Source organism: Galeopterus variegatus, unplaced genomic scaffold, assembly GCF_000696425.1.
Source record: "Galeopterus variegatus unplaced genomic scaffold, G_variegatus-3.0.2 Scaffold592, whole genome shotgun sequence".
In the NCBI taxonomy this organism is placed as follows: domain Eukaryota; kingdom Metazoa; phylum Chordata; class Mammalia; order Dermoptera; family Cynocephalidae; genus Galeopterus; species Galeopterus variegatus.
The window spans coordinates 75,685-98,146 of record NW_007726703.1 but is presented as its reverse complement, the minus strand read 5'-3'; positions in this window follow the sequence as shown (position 1 = coordinate 98,146).

The window sequence follows — 22,462 nt, the reverse complement described above, 5'->3', positions numbered from 1 at the left end:
CCACCTTACTTTAGCCAGTGCATCAGCTTTATCATAACCCATTCAACATGAGGCCTCTGGTCCTCACCTGCCCTCAAAAGATGAGCACCTTGGCCTGCTCCCTAATTGAAATGGAACAGTTCATTTGCTTTCTCGGGAGCAATCAAAAAGTCCTTTAAATCCTCTAAGCGTACCTCACTACCTTTTTCCGGACGTTTAGCGAAATACTGTCCAGGGCGCAATTGCTGCAACAAGGCAAATGGAACTGCATTTTGTTGCCAGTCAATTTTCTTTTTATCAACACTTGCTGCAAGCAGGTCAAGCCACATCTGCTTACGGCTAGTCTTGTTTGGTCCATTTGGGATAAAATCCCAAGCATTTCTTGGGGGTTTGGTCTTAGCCACCTTTCAGATCCCTTTTTCTTGTCTCCTATCCTCTACTTCACCCAAGCTGGCTATCACGGTTGTTACCTCATGTATAGGATGACCAGTGTATTGGGCCAGTATGGCCATCAGTGACCCAAAGGACGTTGACAGGGCATTCTGTAGCACTATGTCTCTCGTGCTGCCTGTAAAGTTTTCATCATCTGGGCCACGAGTGTTCATATTAAACATGGACTGCCGCATCCCCAGCTCCTGAATGATTTGGACCAGCTCAGCATACATTTGCCATTTACTAACAATCTTGGGCAGTTCTCCAGCATTTGCCCACACGGCCCGGGTATTCCATTAAGGAGTCATTACCTGGCCATTGTGCATACCTGCAGCTATTCTGCAGCCACTGCCTCGGGGATGGGTGCCTGGTAATGGAGGCCAATTTTTCCATCTTCTCACCAGAGCACATCACACTATCCACCCCTAGGTCCCATAACCACAACAGCTAAGCAGCCAGGAGCTCCCCCTGTTTTTGCCGAAACTGTCTCCCCAAGTCAACTAACTCAATCTGGGTATATGGGACATAGGCAGTAAATTGGGTCACCTGTGGATTGCCCACGGGTTGTCCGCCTGGTCCCATAGGCTGTTCGTGCTTCATTTTCTGGTGCACAACAGGTCATGCCTGGGGATGCACAGTCTTCCCCCAACTTGCCACTGGGTTCATTGGACTCCCTGGTGTGAGAAGCAGGAGTGGCCAGTCACTGCATGTCATCCTCCAGGACATCTATCTGTGCTTCCAACAACTCTGCTTTCTGCTTCGAATCTTGCAGCAGCTGCAAGTTATCCACCAACAGCTCTGCTTTCCCCTTTAGATCTTGGTCAGTTTGCAGCAGAGTGAGCAGCAGGCAGGCTCCGGTCAGCAGAAAAGTGGCCACTGGGCACCACATGCTCAAAGACAGCCACATTTCCTCCCCCTCCCAAGGGGTTTTCCGCTGTGGTGCCTGGTCTATGCTGCCTTGCAGTACAGTGTGCAGCAACCAGATCCTGGTCAACAGGAAAGTGGCCGCGGGGCACAACATGTTCAAAAGTAGCCATATTTCCTCCTTCTCTCAAGGGCTTCTTGGCTCCTGTACCTGCTCAGAATTCTGTGCCAACTACACCAGTTGTAGAGTAATCCTGCCGACTGGGCCAATTGTGGAGCTAGGTCTGAGTCTGGAGCTCACAGACCCTATGAGCCCATTCACAAACCCTTCACACGTAGGTCTATGAGCTACGTAACCAGCAAAAAGGTCTTCTGAGCCTTGGTTGAAGAAGGAATAGTCTTTATTTAGTGCACACAACCTCTGAGAGCTAAGCGGTACAAAGAGAAACTCAGAAACTCAACTTTTACCAGCAAAGTGCAAAGAGAAACTGAAACTGAGCAGCTGCCAGCAGAGTAAATATCCTCTATTTTTATTTATTTTATTTATTTTTATTTATTTATTTTTTCTGATTGGACCCGGTAAGCAACAAGTAGCAACAACTATAGACTTATTGGTGAGACATGTGTGTGTCAGGTGAGAAATAAATCCGAAAAAATTTCCTTCTACCTACATGAAATTTCATTTTTTTCTTCCAAATTTTATTTTATTTTGTCAATATACAATGTGGTTGATTATTGTGGCCCATCACCGAAACCTCCCTCCCTCCTCCCTCTCCCCCCTCCCTCCCAACATTGTCCTCTCTGTTCGCTTGTACTATCAACTTCAAGGAATTGTAATTGTTATGTCTTCTTCCCCCGCACCGACCCGATTTTTTGTCTGTGTATTTATTTATTTTTAGCTCCCACAAATAAGGGGGGACATGATATATTTCTCTTTCTGTGCCTTACACTTTTCACTTAATATAATTCTCTCTAGGTCCATCGATGTCATTGCAAATGGCAGTATTTCACTCTATTTTATAGCAGAGTAGTATTCCATTGTGTAGATATACCACAATTTCCGTATCCACTCATCTGATGATGGACTTTTGGGCTGGTTCCAACTCTTAGCTATTGTAAAGAGTGCTGCAATGAACATTGGGGAACAGGTATACCTTTGACTTGATGATTTCCATTCCTCTAGGTATATTCCCAGCAGTGGGATTGCTGGGTCATATGGTAGATCTATCTGCAATTGTTTGGGGAACCTCTATACCATTTTCCATAAATGCTGCACCATTTTGCATTCCCACCAATAATGTATGAGAGTTCCTTTTCCTCTGCAACCTCGCCAGCATTTATTGTTAACAGTCTTATGGATTTTAGCCATCCTAACTGGAGTGAGATGGCATCTCAGTGTGGCTTTGATTTGCATTTCCTGAATGCTGAGTGATGTTGAGCATTTTTTCATATGTCCATTGGCCATTCATATATCATCTTTTGAAAAATGCCTATTAAGCTCTTTTGCCCATTTTTTAAATTGGGTTATTTGTTTTTTTGCTGTAAAGTTGTTTGAGTTCCTTGTATATTCTGGATATTAATCCTTTGTCACATGTATATTTTGCAAATATTTTCTCCTACTCTGTTGGTTGTCTTTTAACTCTGTTAATTGTTTCTCTTTTTTTTTTTCCTTTTTGTCTTTTTTTTTTGTGACTGGTAATGGGATCGCAACCCTCGGTGTTGCGCCCGCACTGTGCTCAACCAGTGAGCAGACCGGTCACTATATGGGATCCGAACCCTCAGCGGGAGCGCTGCCACGCTCCCAAGTGCCGCACTCTACCGAGTGCACCACCGGGCCGGCCCTAATTGTTTCTTTTGAAGTGCAGAAGCTTTATAGTTTGATATAATCCCATTTGTTTATTTTTCCTTTGGTTGCCCATGCTTTTGGGGTCATATTCATGAAGTCTGTGTCCAGTTCTACTTCCTGACGTGTTTCTCCTATGTTTTCTTTAAGAAGTTTTATTGCTTCAGGGTGTATATTTAATTATTTAATCCATTTTGAGTTGACTTTAGTATATGGTGAAACGTATGGGTCTACTTTCATTCTCCTGCATATTGCTATCCAGTTATCCCAGCACCATTTACTGAAGAGACAGTCTCTTCCCCAGTGTATAGGCTTGGTGCCTTTGTCAAAGATCAGGTAGCTGTAGGTGTGTGGCTTGATTTCTGGATTCTCTATTCTATTCCATTGATCAGTGTGTCTGTTTTTATGCCAGTACCATGCTGTTTAGGTTATTATAGCTTTGTAGTATAGTTTAAAGTCAGGTAGTGTTATGCCTCCAGCTTTATTTATTTATTTTTTTTGCTTGGCTCTATTCTATTCCATTGATCAGTGTGTCTGTTTTTATGCCAGTACCATGCTGTTTAGGTTATTATAGTGTTGTACTATAGTTTAAAGTCAGGTAGTGTTATGCCTCCAGCTTTACAATTTTTGCTCAGAAATGCTTTGGCTATGCCTGGTCTTTTGTTATTCCATATAAATGTCTGGATAGTTTTTTCCAGTTCTGAGAAAAATTTCATTAGAGTTTTGATGGTGATTGCATTGAATTTGTATATCACTTTGGGCAGTATGGACATTTTTACAATGTTGGTTCTTCTAATCCAAGAGCATAGGATATCTTTCCTTCCTCTTGTGTCCTCTTTAATTTCTCTCAACAGTGGTTTGTAGTACTCATTATAGAGATATTTCACATCCTTGGTTAACTTAATTCCTAAGATTTTTTTGTTTTGTTTGTTTGCTGAGAAAAATGTCATTGGAATTTTGATGGGGATTGCATTGAATCTGTATATCACTTTGGGTTGTATGGACATTTTCACAATGTTGGTTCTTCCAATCCAAGAGCAAAACATGCTCTATTTTTAGACACTAGATGCCAGCTCTGCCTGCCAGCACTGCTTCATAAACTCAGGAGCACACAAAAGCACTAGAAAGATACATGGGTGCACATGGACACTAACTCCACCCACACACAACTTGTTTACAAGTACTGTCTAGGGAGCCTGACTAAATTATTCTTTTTTCCCCATAATGTCCCTTAAAAGTCATTGCAAAAACAAATTTATAAACTTTTCCTCTCAGCCGATATAAATAATAAGAGAAATAGAACTACCTCCTTGCCCAAAAGAATCAAAACATTAGAAACTATATATAAGGCTATATGTTAAACCTACCAAACTGTACATTAAAATATATATCCAAGTTATATTTTGTCAATTATCTGTCAATAAAACTGTTTTTAAAAAATATCTTGTGGTGTAAATCTGTAAATCTACAGTATGTGGAGGTCAGCTATAAATACTTACCCCACTGAAGTCTGAGTCCAGCAAGAATCTTATAGTCCTATATGGGATACAAGTACTATTGTTCTAGTAAGATTTTTTTTTTTAGCTCTTCTTCATGTCAATAATATCACACACCATTTCAATCTCCATATAAGTGATTGAAAGTAAAGTTATTTCTCAACTCCTTAAGCTGCTTGTGAAAATCACTGTGAATAAATACTATCAAAAAGCATATTTGGGGAGGGGGCAGAGCAAGATGGCCGAATAGATGGAAACATTAGTCGTCTCTCCCATATAGAGAATGTATCAAATGCACAGCTACACTTGGACAAGGAAAATGAAATAAGGGAGCTGGGACACACCAAGGAGAAGCAGAGACGTTGGTGAGCGCAGAAACTCAGTATAGCCACAAAGAGAGCAGGAAACCTCTCAATCATCACCCCCCATCCCCCAATGCAGTGTGGTGGCATTTATGAGGAGTTTTTGCCTGTGAGAAGGTGAGAAGACTGGTGGTCCAACACACAGGAGAGTATGCACACCGTGTACCTTGGAAACAGATGGTCCAGTGTAGCAAGGGTGTCACCCTCAGGATGAGGAGTTTCGCTTGTGCACCCTCCAGACCTAGAAAACAGCTTATTCAGGTCCTTTGCCTGTGACTGGTGACTGTGCTGATGTTGGCATGATGCCATACAGTACTTATTCCCATGAGGAGGGGGAGGAGAACTCAAACACCTCAAACATGCTCCTGAATAACTTATGGTCAAAGAAAAAATTAATTAGGAATGCAAAAATATGGAACCAATCTAAATGTCCATTGACAGACAACTGGATAAGGAAAATGTATACATACACAATGGAATACTACTCAGCCATAAAAAAGAATGATATTCTTCCATTTGCCACAACATGGATGAGCTTGGAGAAAGTTATTTTGAGTGAAATAAGCCGGGCGGAATGTTTTCACTCATAAGTGGGAGCCAAGGAAAAAGGAAGGAAGGAAAGAAGGTCACAATAATACACTGAACTATCAGAAGGAGAGAACAGAACTGTGGTTACTAGAGGTGAGAAAAGTGGAGGTGGGGAGCTAGTGAAAAATTGGTGAATGGACACAAAGAATGATTATGTTTAGTAATGATGAATATGCTAAATATCTTGATTTGATCATCACATATAGTACACAGTGTTGACAGTCAACTCTCCACCCCACAAATATGTATAATCAATTATGTTTCAATAAAAGAAAAAAGTATTTTATATATTCATCAATTTTCAGTATCATTTAATTCTTGTAAGTCTTTGGTGTTAACTAAATTAGGGTTCAGATACAAATAAATCCAGTTAAGATAAATTTTTAATTAGCTTCCCTTAAATGCATTCATACATGTCAGTCATTACTGGCAGAAAATCAGGTTACAGGAAATCACTTGATTATTTCTAGAATTATTCCTCTTCCCTCCCCATTTAGTGTCTGTGTTTAGGAGTGAAATGCGTTACTGCTAAAATAGTGAATAGTTGTTTACATGCCAATCAACTAAATTAGTTCTCTTGTTTTCTCAGATAGAGAAGATAGTAATATGTAATGGGCCTTTAAATATGCAAGCATTTGACAGCATTTTTATAGTAATAAATTAAACAATGGTGAACAGCATGATGGAATAAGGTTTTCTTTATACATTGAAAAAAAGATTCGCACTTTGTAAATTACTGAATTTTGCTATACTCTTGGATTAAAAATATTTTATTTACTTAAATCCTGTTGGTTCTTTATTTATAGTAATTAGTAATTCAATTATTCAGTTTTTTCAAATTTATATGTCGTTTTCTTTGTGTTAGATTTTAACACTTTCAGAATGAGTAAGATAGTCCCTGCCATCAAAGGTTACCTGTTTGATGGGAGAAATATGTGTGTTAATTATTGTAAGATAAGTACTATGGCACATTGAAGCATGAAGGGAAACACTACCTAGGCTGGTGTGCTTAACACAATTTTTATCAAAAAATACGTGCACATAATTACGATTCAAATAATACTAATCTAAATAATTTCTGCTCCCTCATCTCTACTCCACCACTTTGGTTTGACAGAAGCAGTAAATTTTGTTTCTGTTTTGATAATTATAACCTTACTTTCAATATGGTGGTATTTTTTGTCTGTCTTAGACACTGTTTATTTAGCACATGATAAGGATCCATATTTTGTTTATTTACCACCGTTCTTTCCAACTTTCCCCAGCAACCATTTCATTTAAATATACATATGATTCATACTTACAATGGTTCAACATATGATTTTTCAACTTTTCTATGGTGCAAAAAGCAATAAGCATTCAGTAGAAACCATACTTTGAATTTTGAATTATGACTTTTTCTGAGCTAGCAATATATAGTATGATATTCTCTGATGATGGTGGGCAGTGGCAGCTGCCATTAACAAGCAAGGATGTCCCAGTGACTGCTACCAGTTCTTCTCGAGTGTCATCAGAAGAGCGGGAAAGTGATGACCCTGTAGCTGTAGCATCTCCATCATCCAGCAATTAATTTTAGTCCAATGCTTCAAATATGCCTCATGCTCAGCGTGCTTTCAGTTGTGTACTTTAACGGTGAGTACCCATTCAACCATTCTGTTTTTCACTTTCAGTATGGCATTCAATAAATTACAGAATGTATTCAACACTTTATTATATAATAAGCTTCTTTTTAAATGATTTTTGCCTAACTGTAATCTAATAGTGTTTTGAGCACGTTTAAGGTGGGCTAGGCTAAGCTATGATAATCAGTATGTTAGGGCTATTAAATGCATTTTTGACTTACAATATTTTCAACCTACGATGGGATTGTCAGGATGTAACACCATCATAAGTCAAGGAGCATCTGCAGTTATCCTCTACAATTCAAATGGAATACTTAAAATTTCCCTTTTTAGCCCATCAGCTGTAACTTTCATCTGTGGACGTTTCACTTATAAAATGGTAACATTAGCACTCACACCATTAGCATCTACTTTACCAGTGTCACACATTCTAACTTTGGCCAGCTATCTTTTACCTTTATGTGGTAAGGTTCATAACATTTTGGGGGGAGTGGGCAGATGGCCATTGTGGGGCCTTATATACTTTTAGAATTTTTAAAATTTGGTTTTATCATCATTTATGTGAAGACATACATTAAAAAGCTATTCTAAGTTTTTCAGTGGATACATATTCATGTTTAAAATTAAATCTCTTTGGAATTTTAAAATTGACTGCTATTTTACTTTAAAATATACATTGAATTTTCAAATGTATTTGACTTGGCTAGTTTCAATCTAACACATGCTCATAAGGTACATTGATATTTATTTATTCATCATTTAATTTGATATTTTTAGTAAAAATAACATTTTAAAATCTGAAAATATAGTAAGGATGAAGTTTATATTTTAAAACTAGAAATATCTTAGAATTATAATGTAGTATACTGAGTCTGTGAAATAGAGGACTTTCAGATCATCATGGACCACTTGGTGCTATTGGTTTGAATGAAATATGATAGTTTTGATTTACCTTTAACTTGTATAAATTGTTTTCTATAAGTAATTTTATTATAATCATAAATATAATATATGTACTTTATGGAGTATAAGAAAAAATAATACTGACATCTGTAAGAAAATAAATTATAGTTTTATTACCCAAAGAGAAACATCAATAATGTTCAGAAATATTCTCTTACAGTTTTTCCCCTAAGAAATACATATTTTAAGATAGTTGAGATATCTAATAAAATACTTTATCTCTTATATTCTTATACATATTTCCCCCAATAAAAATTATTTTTGTGCACCTTTTCTAAGCATAGTAGTCTACTCTGTGGATATACATTAACTTATTTAACCATTTCCTCAGTGTTGGATATTTAGGTTATTCCCAATTTTCCCCTTAAAAAATGATGTTATGATTAGTGTATTTTCCTGATAATGTTTTTAGGATAAATTTTCAGAAACAGAATTATAGCATCTTCAATTATTAGACTTTTAAGCTTTCTTGAAATTTTCTCAATTTTTTTCTCCAAATATTTTATTAATTTTATGTACGCTAACCTTATTTGTCAATACTCATTCTATTTATCTCTCCGCAACATTAGATCATTTCTTTTTACTGATTTAAAATTTGGCATAGAAAAAGAGACATCTCATTATTCTTCTGATATATATTTATTACTTTACTAATATGGCAGAATTAAGAAATAGATATATGAGTAGTTGACATTATTCTTTTCACTAAAATTCATTTGTCCTCTTCCTTGAGGCATAAAAAAGGGTTACATTTTCTCACCTTGATGTTAAGTGTGGCCATATGTGCTGCCAACTGAAATATGCTCTATTGATCTGCCTGCCTATTGTATTTTATTTACTTTAATTCCATAGTGTCTTTTCTTTTTTTTTTTTTTGTCTTTTTTCATGACCGGTAACAGGATCGCAACCCTCAGTGTCGCGCCTGTACTGCGACCGGCAACGGGATTGCAACCCTTGGTGTCGTGCCCGCACTGCGCTAAACCAGTGAGCGGACTGGTCTCCACATGGGATCCGAACCCTCGGCAGGAGCGCCGCAGCACTCCCAAGCGCTGCACTCTACCGAGTGCGCCACCAGGCTGGCCCCCATAATGTCTTTTCTATTTCCCTTCAATCTCATCTTTTCGTTTTCAAAATTGTCTAAACCTGTCTTGTGTGGTTTTTTTAAAGTTAATTTTAGTATTATATTAAAATGTTTCAAAATTGATTGAAATTATATTTATATTGTACTTTAATTTGAAAGGAATGGTTATATCAATAATATTGTAATTGTATACCAGTACTTAATGCAGATCTTTGAATTTTAAAGCAGAATATTTTAGCAAGATTTTTTACAGTACAACATGTTCATCATTACTATTACTTAAAATTATTCTTTTGTATTTTTTGCCTTTATGAACAATGTATTTTGTTTTCCAATAGAATATTGATTTATTATTAGAGATTATTATTATTAATTTTTGTGTCCACAATCTATAAAGTATCTTTTAATTTTTAAGGGATTTTTAGTGGATTGTTTTGAATTTTCTAGAGGTGCAATTATTTTGTCTGCACTAACGAAATTTTGTTATCTAACATTCATTTCTTTTGTATCTATTTCAGATATTATTGTAATGGCTTAAACTTTTATAAGATACTTTAATTAAGTTGTTGAAAAGGCTCAAAGTTACTTATTTCTTGATTTTCTTAGGAATGTGTTAAGTATTTCAACCTTAACTGATGTGTTTCTGGTCGCTTTAAGATATAAACAGAGGCATCTTAGCACAATGTTTATACTTGTGGACCTTGGAGGCAGTTTGCTGAAATTTAAATTGTGATCAAGTTACTCAAACTCTCTGTCCTCCTTTCCTCTAATATAGGAGTATTAATAAATGAAAAGAACTAAGAATAGTTGAAAAGAATTAAGCTAGTGATTGGGCCATACTAAGGGCTCAATAAGTGTTAGCTTTTTTTATTACCATTTTTTCCCAAGCATTTGCTTTTGTATTCACCCTTTTCTCCTACTTCATAAATATTTCCTAGTACCTTCCAATTTAGAAAAGAGACAACACTGTTTTCATCTCAGATTTCCCTCTAAATACTGTTCCATATTAATGCTATCCAAATTTTCTAAAAGACTTGTCTACAATACTTGTCTCCAAATTTCTCACATCCCTTTCTTGCTTCAGCTGATTTCTGTAGCCACTGCTTAAAGGCAGTTTTTCTTGTAGATAATGCCAATGATCTCCATCCTTTCAAATCCAATGGGTACTTCTTGTCCTCATTTCACTTGGTATTTCCAAAGGATTCAGTACAGCTGAAGACTCCTTCCTTCTTGTGTCTCCTTTCTCTCTTACTTTCATACTTTACTGGGTGAGAAAGCAAAATATTTTGGACCTGATATATATTTCTTTGATGTATTTCAAGATGGCTAACTCAGTGAGTCTGGAAAAATAAGATTAGATAGAAAGATTTTTTATGGAAAGAAATTTACATCTAAGTATTTTTAGTGCAGTGAAGCTTATGACTAAGTAATTTCAAAATCTCAAGAAACACAGCAACTTATCAGGAGCTGAGGTGAGTACCGTCTTGCACACCACCACCCTGGGCCCACGCCTGAGCACCAGAGAGGCCTGCCCACCACCTAAGCAGGAACCGAAGTGAGTGTCATCCTGCATGCCACTGCAGGCCCAGACCCAAGCCCCAGAAACGCCCATCCATGACCAAAGCAGGAGTCAAGGTAGTTTACTACAACCACTGCCACATATACTGCCACTGCAAGGATGGCTCACCACCACAATAGCAACCACGGCCACCCTACAGGTGGCCCACTCATGTGCACTGAACAAGAAGAATCACCAGCAGAACCTATAAATAGAAGAGGAAGTCTTTCTCCTCACAGCCCATTCCAGATTAATAAAAAAAACAAGTACCCTACTGCATGATTAAATATCAACAAAATAGTACTAGAATTACACACAAACAAGAAAATATGACACGACCAAAGGAATAAAATGATTCTCAAGTACCAGATGCCATAGAGCAGGAAAAATCTTAAAATGTCTGAAAAGGAATTCTGAGCAATGATCTTAAGGAAATTTCAAAGAGATAAGAGAAGACTCAATAGGAGAACAAAACAAAACAAGAAAAAATATCCAGGATATGAGGGAGGAAATTTGCAAAGAGATTAATACCTTAAAATATAATGTAGCAGAAATCCTAGAACTGAAGGATTCACTGAATGAAATAAAAACAGAACAGAAACCTTGAATGTCAGGCTAGAGAAAGCAGAAGAAAAATTTCAGATCTTGAAGATGGTCTTTTTGAAATAACCCAGGCAGACTAGAAAAAAGGGAAAAAAGAATTTACAATAATAAAGAAAATCTAAGAGAGCTAGCAGACAACCTCAAGCATAGAAACATCTGAATCCTGGGTATTCCAGGAGGGAAGGAGAAAGGAAAAGGGACTGAAAACCTATTCAAGGAAATAATAACAGAAAACTTCCCAAGTATAGGGAGAGACACAGACCTTCAGTTCTAGGAAGCCCAAAGATCCCTAAATGGATTCAATTAAAAAAGATCCTCTCTAAAACACATTATAATCAGATGTGCACAAAGCACAAAGACAAAGGGAGAATTCTAAAAACAGCAAGAGAAAAGTATAAAGTAACCTATAAAGGAGCTCCTTCAGATTAAAAGGAGACTTCTCAACTGAAACACTACAGGCCAGAAGAAGGTGGAATGACATATTCAAAATACGAAAAGAAAAAAATTTCCAGCCAAGAATACTATAGCCAGCAAGGTTAACTTTCAGAAATGAGGGAAAAATTGTGGAAGTTCACCACCACACGACCAGCACTGCAAGAAATTCTCAAAGGAGCCCCGCATCCAGAATCTGAAAAATGATAATCACTATCATAGATACACAAGATAGAGCAAAATCCACCATTAAAACAAAAATACAAACAAGAAAGAGAAAGAAACTAAATCACACCACCTCAAAAATCCAAAAATCATCAAAGAGGAAAAATTAATGATCAAAAGATATTTAAACAAAAAGAAATAAAATGACAGGAATAAAGGAATATCTATCAATAACAACCCTAAATGTAAATAGATTAAACTCCTCATTGCAAAGACACAGACTGACTGATTGGATTAAAAAGCTAGTTCCAACTATATGCTGTCTTCAAGAGACTCACAGGACACACACAGACTAAAAGTGAAGGGCTGGAAAAAGATATACCATGCAAATGGAAACCAAAAACCAGCAGGAGAAGCTATTCTTACATAAAATAGATTTTAAATCAAAAACCATTGGAAGAGTCAAAGAAGACCATTATATAATGATAAAGGGATCTATCCAGTTAGAAGATGTAACCATCATAAATATGTATGCACACAAAACTGTAGCAATCAGATATGTAAAGAAAACACTGTTAGAGCTAAAAATAAAGAGATTGATCTTAATACAATAACAGTGGGTGACCTGAACACCCCTCTCTCAATATTGGACAGATATTCCAGGCAACAAATCAACAAAGAAACACAGGCTAAAGCATACCTTAGACCAAGTGGACCTGGAAAATATCTACAGAATATCTCATCCAGCAACAACAGAATATACATTCTTCTCATCAGTACATGGAACATTCTCTAGGAAAAACCAACCATGTTAGGTCACAAATCAAGTCTCAGCATATTTAAAAATAATCAAAATCATTACAGGTATCTTTTCAGATCACAATGAATTAAAACTAGAAATCAATAATAAGTGAAACTCTGGAAACTATACAAGTACATAGAAACTAAACAACAGGCTCCTGAATGACCTATGGGTCAAAGAAAAAATTAAACAGGACATCAAGTCATTTCTTGAAACTAATGAAAATAAAGACACATAGTAACAAAACCTGTGGAATACTGCAAAAGCAGTACCAAGAGGAAAGCTTATTGCAATAAAGACTTACATCAAAAGAAAAGAAAAGAAAAGCTTCAAATAAATGACCTAATGCTATACCTCAAAGAACTAGAAAAACAACAACAATCCAATCCTGAAAGTAGTAGACCAAAAGAAATAATTAAGAGCAGAGCAGAGCTGAATGAAATAGAGACCCCCAAAATAACACAAAATATCAATGAAACAAAAAGTTGTTTTCTGAGAAGATAAATAAAATAGACAAACCATTGCCTAGATTAACAAAAACAACAAAAAATAATAAAAAAGAGAGAGAAGTCCCAAATAACAAAAATCAGAAATGAAAAGGGAGACATTACAAATGATATCACAGAAATACAAAGAATCATGAGAGATTATTATAAACAACTGTATGCCAACAAATATAAAAACCTGGAGGAAAGATAAATTTCTGGCACATGCAAACTACCAAGACTGAACCAAGATGAAATAGAAAACCTGAACAGACCAGTAACTAGCAACAAGTTTGAGCAGTAATCACCTGTCTCCCAACAAGAAAAGCCCAGGACCTGAAGGCTTTACAGCTGAGTTCTATCAAACATTTAAAGAGGAATTAAGACCAATTCTCTTCAAGCTTTTCCAAAAAATTGAAACAGAAGCCATTCTCCCAAACTCATTCTATGAGGCCAGCATCACCCTGATACCAAAACCAGACAAAGATATAACAAAAAAAGAAAATTACAGGCTAATATCCTTGATTACCATAGATGCAAAAATTATCAGCAAAATATTAGCAATCAAAATACAGCAACACATCAAAAATGTATACATGATGATCAAGTGGGATTCATCCCAGGGATGCAAGGATGGTTCAACATATGCAAGTCAATAAATGTGATACACCACATCAACAAAATAAAAGACAAAAACTGTATGATTAGCTTAATAGACACAGAAGAAAGCATTTGACAAAATTCAACATCCCTTCATGATAGAGACTTTAAGAAAACAAGTACAGAAGGAAAGTATCCCTACACAATAAAAGCCATATGCAACACACTCATCACTAATATCATCCTGAATGGGGAAAAAGTTTCAGCTTTTTAAGAACAGGGATAAGACAAGGATGCCCATGCTCACCACTCCTATTTAACATAGTACTGGAGGTACTAGCCAGAGCAATCAAGCAAGAGAAATAAATAAAATGGCATCCAGATTGGAAAATATGAAGTCAACTGTCTCTACTTGCAGACAACATGTTCTTATATACAGAAAAACATAAAGACTCTACCAAAAACCTCTTAAACTGATTAACAATTTCAGTAATGTTGTAGGATACAAAATCAGCACCCCAAATCATTAGTGTTTTTATACTCCAATAAAGAACTAGCAGAAAAAGAAATCAAGAAAGCAAGTCCATTTACAATAGCTACCTCCCCCACCAAAAATAAAACTAAACCTAGGAATCAATTTAACCAAGGAAGTGAAAAATCTGTACAATAAGAACTACAAAACACTATTGAAGGAAATTAAAGAGGTAACAAAAAGGTGGAAATATATACCACATTCTTTGATTGTAAGATATAACATAGTGAAAATGTCCACTCTACCCAAAGCGATCTATAGATTCAGTGGAATCCTCATTAAAATACCAATGACATTCTTCACAGAAATAGAAAAAGCAATCCTAACATTTATATGGAACAACACAATACCCCAAATAGCCAAAGCAATCCTGAGCAATAAAAATAAAGTTGGAGGCATTACACTTCCTGAATTCAAATTATATTACAAGGTTATTATAACCAAAACAGCTTGGTAGTGGCATTAAAACAGACATTCAGATCAATGAAACAGGATAGAAAACCTGGGCATCAACCCACATAATTACAGCTGACTGATTTTTGACAAAGATGACAAGAACATACATTGGGGAAAAGACTGACTGGTCAATAAGTGGTGCTGGGAATATTGGACAGCCATATGCAGAAGAATGAAACTGGACCTGTACCTCTCTCCATATACCAAAATCAACTCAAAATACTTTAAAAACTTAAATATAATGCCTTAAACCATAAAATTATTTAAAGAAAACATAGGGGAAACACTTCAGGAAGTAGGACTGGGCAAAGACTTTATGAATAAAACCCCAAAAGCACAAGCAACAAAAGCAAAAATAAACAAATGGGATTATATTAAACTAAAAAGCTTCTGCACACAAAGGAAACAATCAACAGAGCAGAAAACAACATATGGAATGGAAGAAAATATTTGCAAACTCTACATCCAACAAAGGATTAATATCCAGAGGATATAAGAAACTAAACAATTATACAGTAGAAAACCAAGTAATCCAATTAAAAAATGGGCAAAGGAGATGAATAGACATTTTTCAAAGGAAGACATACAAATGGCCAACAGGTACATGAAAAAATGCTCAGCATTACTAATCATCAGGCAAATGCAAATCAAAACCACATTGAGATATCCTCTCGCCCGAGTTAGATGGGCCGTAATAAAAAAAGAGAATAACAACTGCTGATGAGGATGCAGGGAAAGGGGAACTCTTCTACAATGTTGGTTGGACTGTAAATTAGCACAGCCATTATGAAAAACAGTATGGAGGTTTGTCAGACAATTACAGATAGAACTCCATATGATCCAGCAATCTCACTACTGTGTATACATCCAAAGGATTGGAAATCGTCATGTCAAAGGGATACCCGCACCCCCACGTTCACTGCAGCTCTATTTACAATAGCTGAAATATGGAACCAATTTAAATGTCCATCGATGGGTGACTGGATAAGGAAATTGTGGCATATATATAAGGAATTGTGGTAAAAAAGAATGAAATTCTGCCATTTGCACCAACATGGATGAACCTGGAGAAAATTGTGTTAAGTGAAATAAGGCAGACACAGAGAGAGGAATACTGCATGTTTTCCCTTATAACTGGGTGCTAAGAAAGAAAGGAAGAGAGAAAGAGATAAAGAAACAAAGAAAGAAAGAAAGCAGGCAGACAAGAGAGAAAGGAAGGAGGGAAGGAAGGTAGGAAGCAAGGGACACAATTATACGTTGAACTTTCAGAAGGAGAGAACAAAGCTAAGGATACTAGAGATGGCTGAGAGGGAGGGAGGGGGCTTGAGGAGTGAAAGGTCAGGTGGAGGGCATGGGGAAAGATTACATTTGTAACATGAATATGCTAATAATAATAAAAATTTTTTTAAAAATTTCACAAAACTAACAATTTATCTTATAAAATTTGTTTCAGAACATTAAAAGATATGGGAAAGTATTAAATTTATTTCCTTTACCAAATATTTGCTTAGAAAGCAATTATTTTATGCAGCTTTCCTTTTCTCATACAGTTTTCTATAATCTATTCAGACTTCTACTCAATAAATTTTGCTAGTTTATACTTATTTTTAAAAATATCTATTTCATGGATGCAGTTACAAGTGTATTTGTGTAGCCATATTTTCACCCTTATTACCATGATTGAATTTTTGTTAGTCAGTGCTACTGTGCAGTCGCTTTCCGTGCCACTTTATCATTACACCACCTTATTATTTTTTCAAATTTCCTTTTTGATTAGGTGGATATTAATGACAGCATTTTAAAGATCATTTTAGTGGGTTGAATTATCATTTATTATTAACTATTTATTCAACTATGGGCAGAAAATAAATATGATCACTATAGTTTCCTTTACTTAGATTTAGTTGTGTGCTTGGATGTGTGTATGTGTGCAGGTTATTATACAACCAGGCTTTGTAATATTTATCTGTGCACTTAAAAAGAGGGCACTTTTTAGTTTTCTTTACACTTTGTTAAATATGCTACTGCTGTTTGTTTTCCTTTATATTGGTTAAGTCTTCTGAGAATTAATTCATTTAAAAAATATATTCAAGTTGTCATACATTAAACATTGTGTGTTTAATTTTCCACTATATTTTTTGTGAGACTCTCTTGTTATTGGGATTGTATGGGGGGGGGGTGGCTCCTAAGCACCGTTTTTCCATATGATTATTCATGGCCTTATGTATTTATATTATATTGTGTCCCTGAATATAGAACTTCTAGGCAGAGGATGCTATATAGCCACTAGGTCCTCATTACACAGAGGATTCACAAAGGTAGGGGCTCTTTCCTCACTTCCAGCTTCTGTAGAATTAGTAATGGAAGTTGAATGCTCTCAACCTAGGAAGTGGGGATGGGGATTGAATCCCAGAGGACAGAGCAGACAACCCCTGGGCTCACAGTTTCAAAAGCATCTCTCTTGGGATATGCAATACCTGCACAGTTAGGCATGCAACTCATGGGGAGAAGAACTAAGCTGTGGAAAGCCATGGTGGGGATTAGCTTCAGGTCTTGCCTCAGGCCTGGTACAAGTAAAACCATCCAGAGAATGTGGGCTTTTCCCTGTCCAAAGAGAAAGAGAAGGCGGTACAGGGCCAAAGCTAGAGTACAGTGTCCAGGAACCAAGGTTTCTCTGCAGCATCCAAGTCAAAATCTCAGAAGAATTCAATTCAAACAAACAAAACGTGGCAGATCATAAAAAAAGGAATTTTTATTTTAAAATGATTTGAGATTATAAATTGAACCAAAATCCAGGGAAAAGAGGCAGCTCAGAATTGTGGTCTGCATTTACTCTGTTCTTACTATAGAACAGTGCAATAGGCTAAGATTGTTTATGAGGGTTAGAACAGGATTTTCTGATCTGAAGATGTGGTTACTTCAGGTTTTTGTAGGTTTCCTTTCTCTCACACCAGAGCTGAGCTGGGGTGTCAGCAGCAATTGTTAAATGCTCTGACTAAACTTTGAGAAGTGCTAGTTTTCATGGGTTGGAGCCTAGTGTCTATTTTCCATATATTTTATCTACTATTTAATTTTTTCTTTGCCTCGTTTATATTTTTTCCTGCATCTTACTTCAATATAGTAATTTACTATTGCCTTATTTCTGCAATTCAATCACTTTAATTTGGATTTTATTTCAGTTGATGTACATTTTTAAAAAATGTACTTCCAATATGTTTCATTTTGTTGTTGTTCTTCTTCTACTACTCCTTTTTTTTTTTTTTTTTTTTTTTTTTTTCCCCCCTTTTTTTTTTTTTTTTTTTTTTTTTTTTTGTTTAAGAAATGGTGTCTTGCTATGTTGCCCAGGCTGGAATGCAGAGACTATTCACAGGCATGATTTCTCTGTTGTGAAAAGCCAAAACAAAACGGAAACCATTTTCATATGGGTCAACTCTTAGAGTTTTGACTCCTCCACCTTCTGCCTATTTTGTTTACTACTGTATCCTCAGGTAGTTGTTTTTGTATTTTGTCCACAGTATTAGCTAGAGGGTTGCTCTGTAAGGACTTACAAACCCACATTGGAAGCAGAACTCTGTCCTGTCACAACGTCCAGATACTGAACTGTTGGGTAGCTTGGCTAGGTTACTGGTCGAGAAGGTTTACGTATATTCTTTTCCCTACTTAGGTGTGTAGTTTTATGTACATTAGAGCTCTAGGTAGATCTGAGAGCAGCATTTTCATCTTTCTTTCAGGAGAATTAGTGGGATGGCCCTCTGGCCCAGATCCTGCTGTCATGCACTGAGCCTAGCTAATTTCTTCTTTTTATGGAGTATTTTCACTCTCTGGCACAGAAGAAATGAATTTCCCAGGAATCTCTACTGGCTTCTGACTGATTGCACAGTAGACCCATAATTTATGCTGACATTGTAACTTTGTGTTTATTGGTTCATATTTACCTTTTTTGAGTCTTGCTATATATGTGTGGCTTACTTATTTTGTTCTTTATCTGCAATTGCTATCTATTTAAAGAAAATGGGGCTCCTTAAAGCCTATGCCTACAAAGCCATCTTGACAAGAAATTTCAAACTACATCTTAACATAATAGAATCCCACACAGAGTCTAGAATTGCATGGTTAAAAAAATATTCAAGTACGTGTAAAAGCCTTCTACATGAGTTTTAAATTTACTGAAAAGTAGAAAGAAGTCATTTTGATTAGAAATGGTTTCTTGTTTTTCAATGGATTCACAGAACTACAGCTCTGAATTGCAAATTCCATAAGAGCAACTCAAGTGAGTTTTAATTTACATAGCTTTTATTCACAGACAAATTTGTAAAGTAAAATATACCATTATGCTTATGGATTCTGACATTTTGTTCCATGGGCACCAAGAAAAAGTCTACTATAACTTGGTAGGGCACAGCCAGGAGACCTAGACTGTCACTCCCAAAGAAAATTAGTACCTCTGAATCGCATCCAGTGTGCTTTTTTAGTCATCTTTGATATGCAGTGACTCTTGTTCTTTACAGATTTATCTGGATATCTGGCCTTTCTCAAACTATAAAACTTGTTGGGTTCAAGTGTTGTAATTGATCTCTGTTTTTCCCTCTTATTTTGCTCTTTCTCCCTGTAGCTGCTTCTCCTTTTTGGAAGTTGCAGATTCAGAGGTTGAACAAATTCTCTGGGTTCTAGAGTCACTTGCCGTGATCTCTCCCCGTGTTCTTTCATTCTTTTCCTACGTTAGTCCTCTATTTCTTTATTCTCCATCAACTTGCTAAAAGGATTGCATTACTTCTGTTGGCCTATAAACATTGGAAGGATAGGATTCAGGTCTAGATTTGTCAGTGCTGTGTCATCACCACATAGTACCTGATATATTGCAATCTCCCCACCTATATTTTTTGGATTACATATTTGATTTTGAAGTTATTTTCTAAATGCTCTGTCCATACTTTATCCCCTCCTCCATCATGACCCTCTTAACTGATGCCTAGAGGTATGGCCCCTGCTTCTTTATCACACTTACCACACTGTAATCTAATTACTTATGTGTCTTCTTCCCATCAAGCTTCTGCAGTCCTGGCAGCTGGTAGTGTCTGGCAAATAGTAGTTGTTCAATAAATGATTAATGGACTGATCCATTGAATTATTTACTGTTTTGAAATCAGTCAGATTGAAAAATTGAAGGGGAGATGGTGAACATGACATCTGGTGACAGTTACACAGCATAAAAATTTAAAAGGTTACAATTTCCTCGAAGGCAGGAACCATAGCTTCTAAATTTAATAGTTGTTAGTCAGAACACAAATTGTCATGGATCAAGTTGAATAAATTGATAATAGTCAAGAATTGGAGTGAAAAAGTACGGGTGAAGGCAGACCAAGTTAGCTGTGGATATATATATTTTTTTAATTCTCAAATTGAGAAATTAATCCATTGGTTTTTAAAATACAGTTGATCTCACTGAATGCCATTACTCTACTACTTGACCCTGGCATTACCAGATGTCCTTCAATTTATGTAACTTCTGAATCTCAATATCATTTCTTATTGCTACTTCTTTTCTTCTCCCCACAAGGTTAATTAAGATCAAATTTCCCCTTCTATGATGCTGTTCTTGACAACTCAGTAAATACTATCTATTCTGTAACTTTTACTAGCCTTTACTATATTTGTGCTGTGGAATAGAAGGTCATGTACTTTGTGTTTGAAGTGTTTAAGAGCCAAACGTTGGAGCCAGATTTCCTGGGTTAGAATCCCAGCTGCACCACTTACTAACAGTATCAGTTTGGGCAAGTTTCTTAACTTTTCTATGATTCAAGTTTCTCTTCTATGAAATGGAGGTAATAAATACTTCCAGCTTCATCAGATTGCTATTTTGTTATATAGAGTAAATGGGTTAATATATGTAAATTACTAGAAACAAAGCCTGGTATATACTAAGTGCTATATAAGCGTTAATATTTTTTCTGTATTTATTGCATTTCAAAACTCTTTTTTATTAACTCTTTAAGTTTCAATTACCTTATCTGAAAATTAAGATTAAAAAAACCTACTTAATGGAGTGATTATAAGGCTGAGTAAACCAGAACCGTGAGAAATAGTGTAAGGCAGTGGTTAAGAGCACAATTACCCAAGTCCAAATGCCAGCTCTGTCACTTATTGGCTGTGTCACTTATGACTACTACTTTTAAACCCTTAGCGTCTTTTCCCCTCCATATTCTACCCTGAAAATTGTTCATAATATAGCAGCTATCTAATAAGGTTATGCTGAGAATAAAGTGATTTAATACATGTAAAGTGCTAGAAAATGATCTGGCACATAGTAACTACTCAAAAGGTATTAGCTATTTTTACTGTTAGATCACTCAGCCTAATAAATTATTGCATATTTTGGTACATTAGTTTTTTGTTTTTGTTTTATTTTCTCTTTATTGATGATGCATATTCATGTGGCACAAAGCTGACCATCACCACCCATGAGCAAGATGTGATGATCAGATCAATACTATCAGCACGTCCATTTCCACAAATTGCAATTATTCCCAGTGTCCCTCATCCAATCTCTACCCAACCTCCATCCCCCTCGCCCTACCCCTGGCAACCCTAGGTCTGTTTTCTCCCTCTGCAAGTCCAACACACCACTGTGGTCTTTCTTTCCTTCCTTCTTTTTCTTATGAATGGGGACATGCAATAAATTTCTCTCTGTGCCTGGCTTATGTCACTTATAATTTTGTCAAAGATCATCCATGTTTTTGTGAATGGCAGAATTTCATTCTTTTCTTATGGCTGAGTAGTATTCCATTGTGTATATATACCATGTTTTCCTTATCCAGTCATCTGTCAATGGACATTTAGGTTGGCTCCATATCTTGGCTATTATAAATACAGCTGCAATGAACATAGAAGTGCATGCGTATCTACAACATGATTTCCATTCCTTCAGGTATTTACCCATAAATGGGATTGCTGGATCATATAGCAGATCTATCTGTAGTTGTCTGTGAAACTCCACACTGTTTTCTGTATTGGCTGCTTTAATTTACAGTCCCACCAACAATGCAGAAGTGCTCTTCTTTCTCTGTATCCTTGTCAGCATTTGCTATCATTGGTCTTTTTGATTATAGCCAATCTAACTGGGATGAGATGATATCTCAACGTGCTTTTAATTTGAATTTCCCAGGTAATTAGTGATGTTGAGCATTTTTTCAAGTACCTGTTGGCCATCTGTATGTCACCCTTTGAAAAATGTTTATTCATCTCCTTTGCCCATTTCTTAATTGGGTTATTTGTTTTTTTACTGTGTAGTTGTTTGAGTTCTTTGTATATTCTGGATATTAATCCCTTGTCAGATGTATAGCTTGCAAATATTTTCTCTCATTCTGTAGGTTGTCCTTTCACTGTATTGATTGCTTCCTTTGTTGTGCAGAAGCTTCTCAGCTTGAAATAATCCCATCTATTTTTTCTTTTGCTGCTTATGCTTTGGGGTTCTTATTCATAGATTCTTTGCCCAGTCCTACTTCCTGAAGTGTTCCCCCTACGTTTTCCTTTAGTAGTTTTATAGTTTCAGGTCTTACAGTTAAGTTCTTTAATCCATTTTAAATTTATTTTGGTATATAG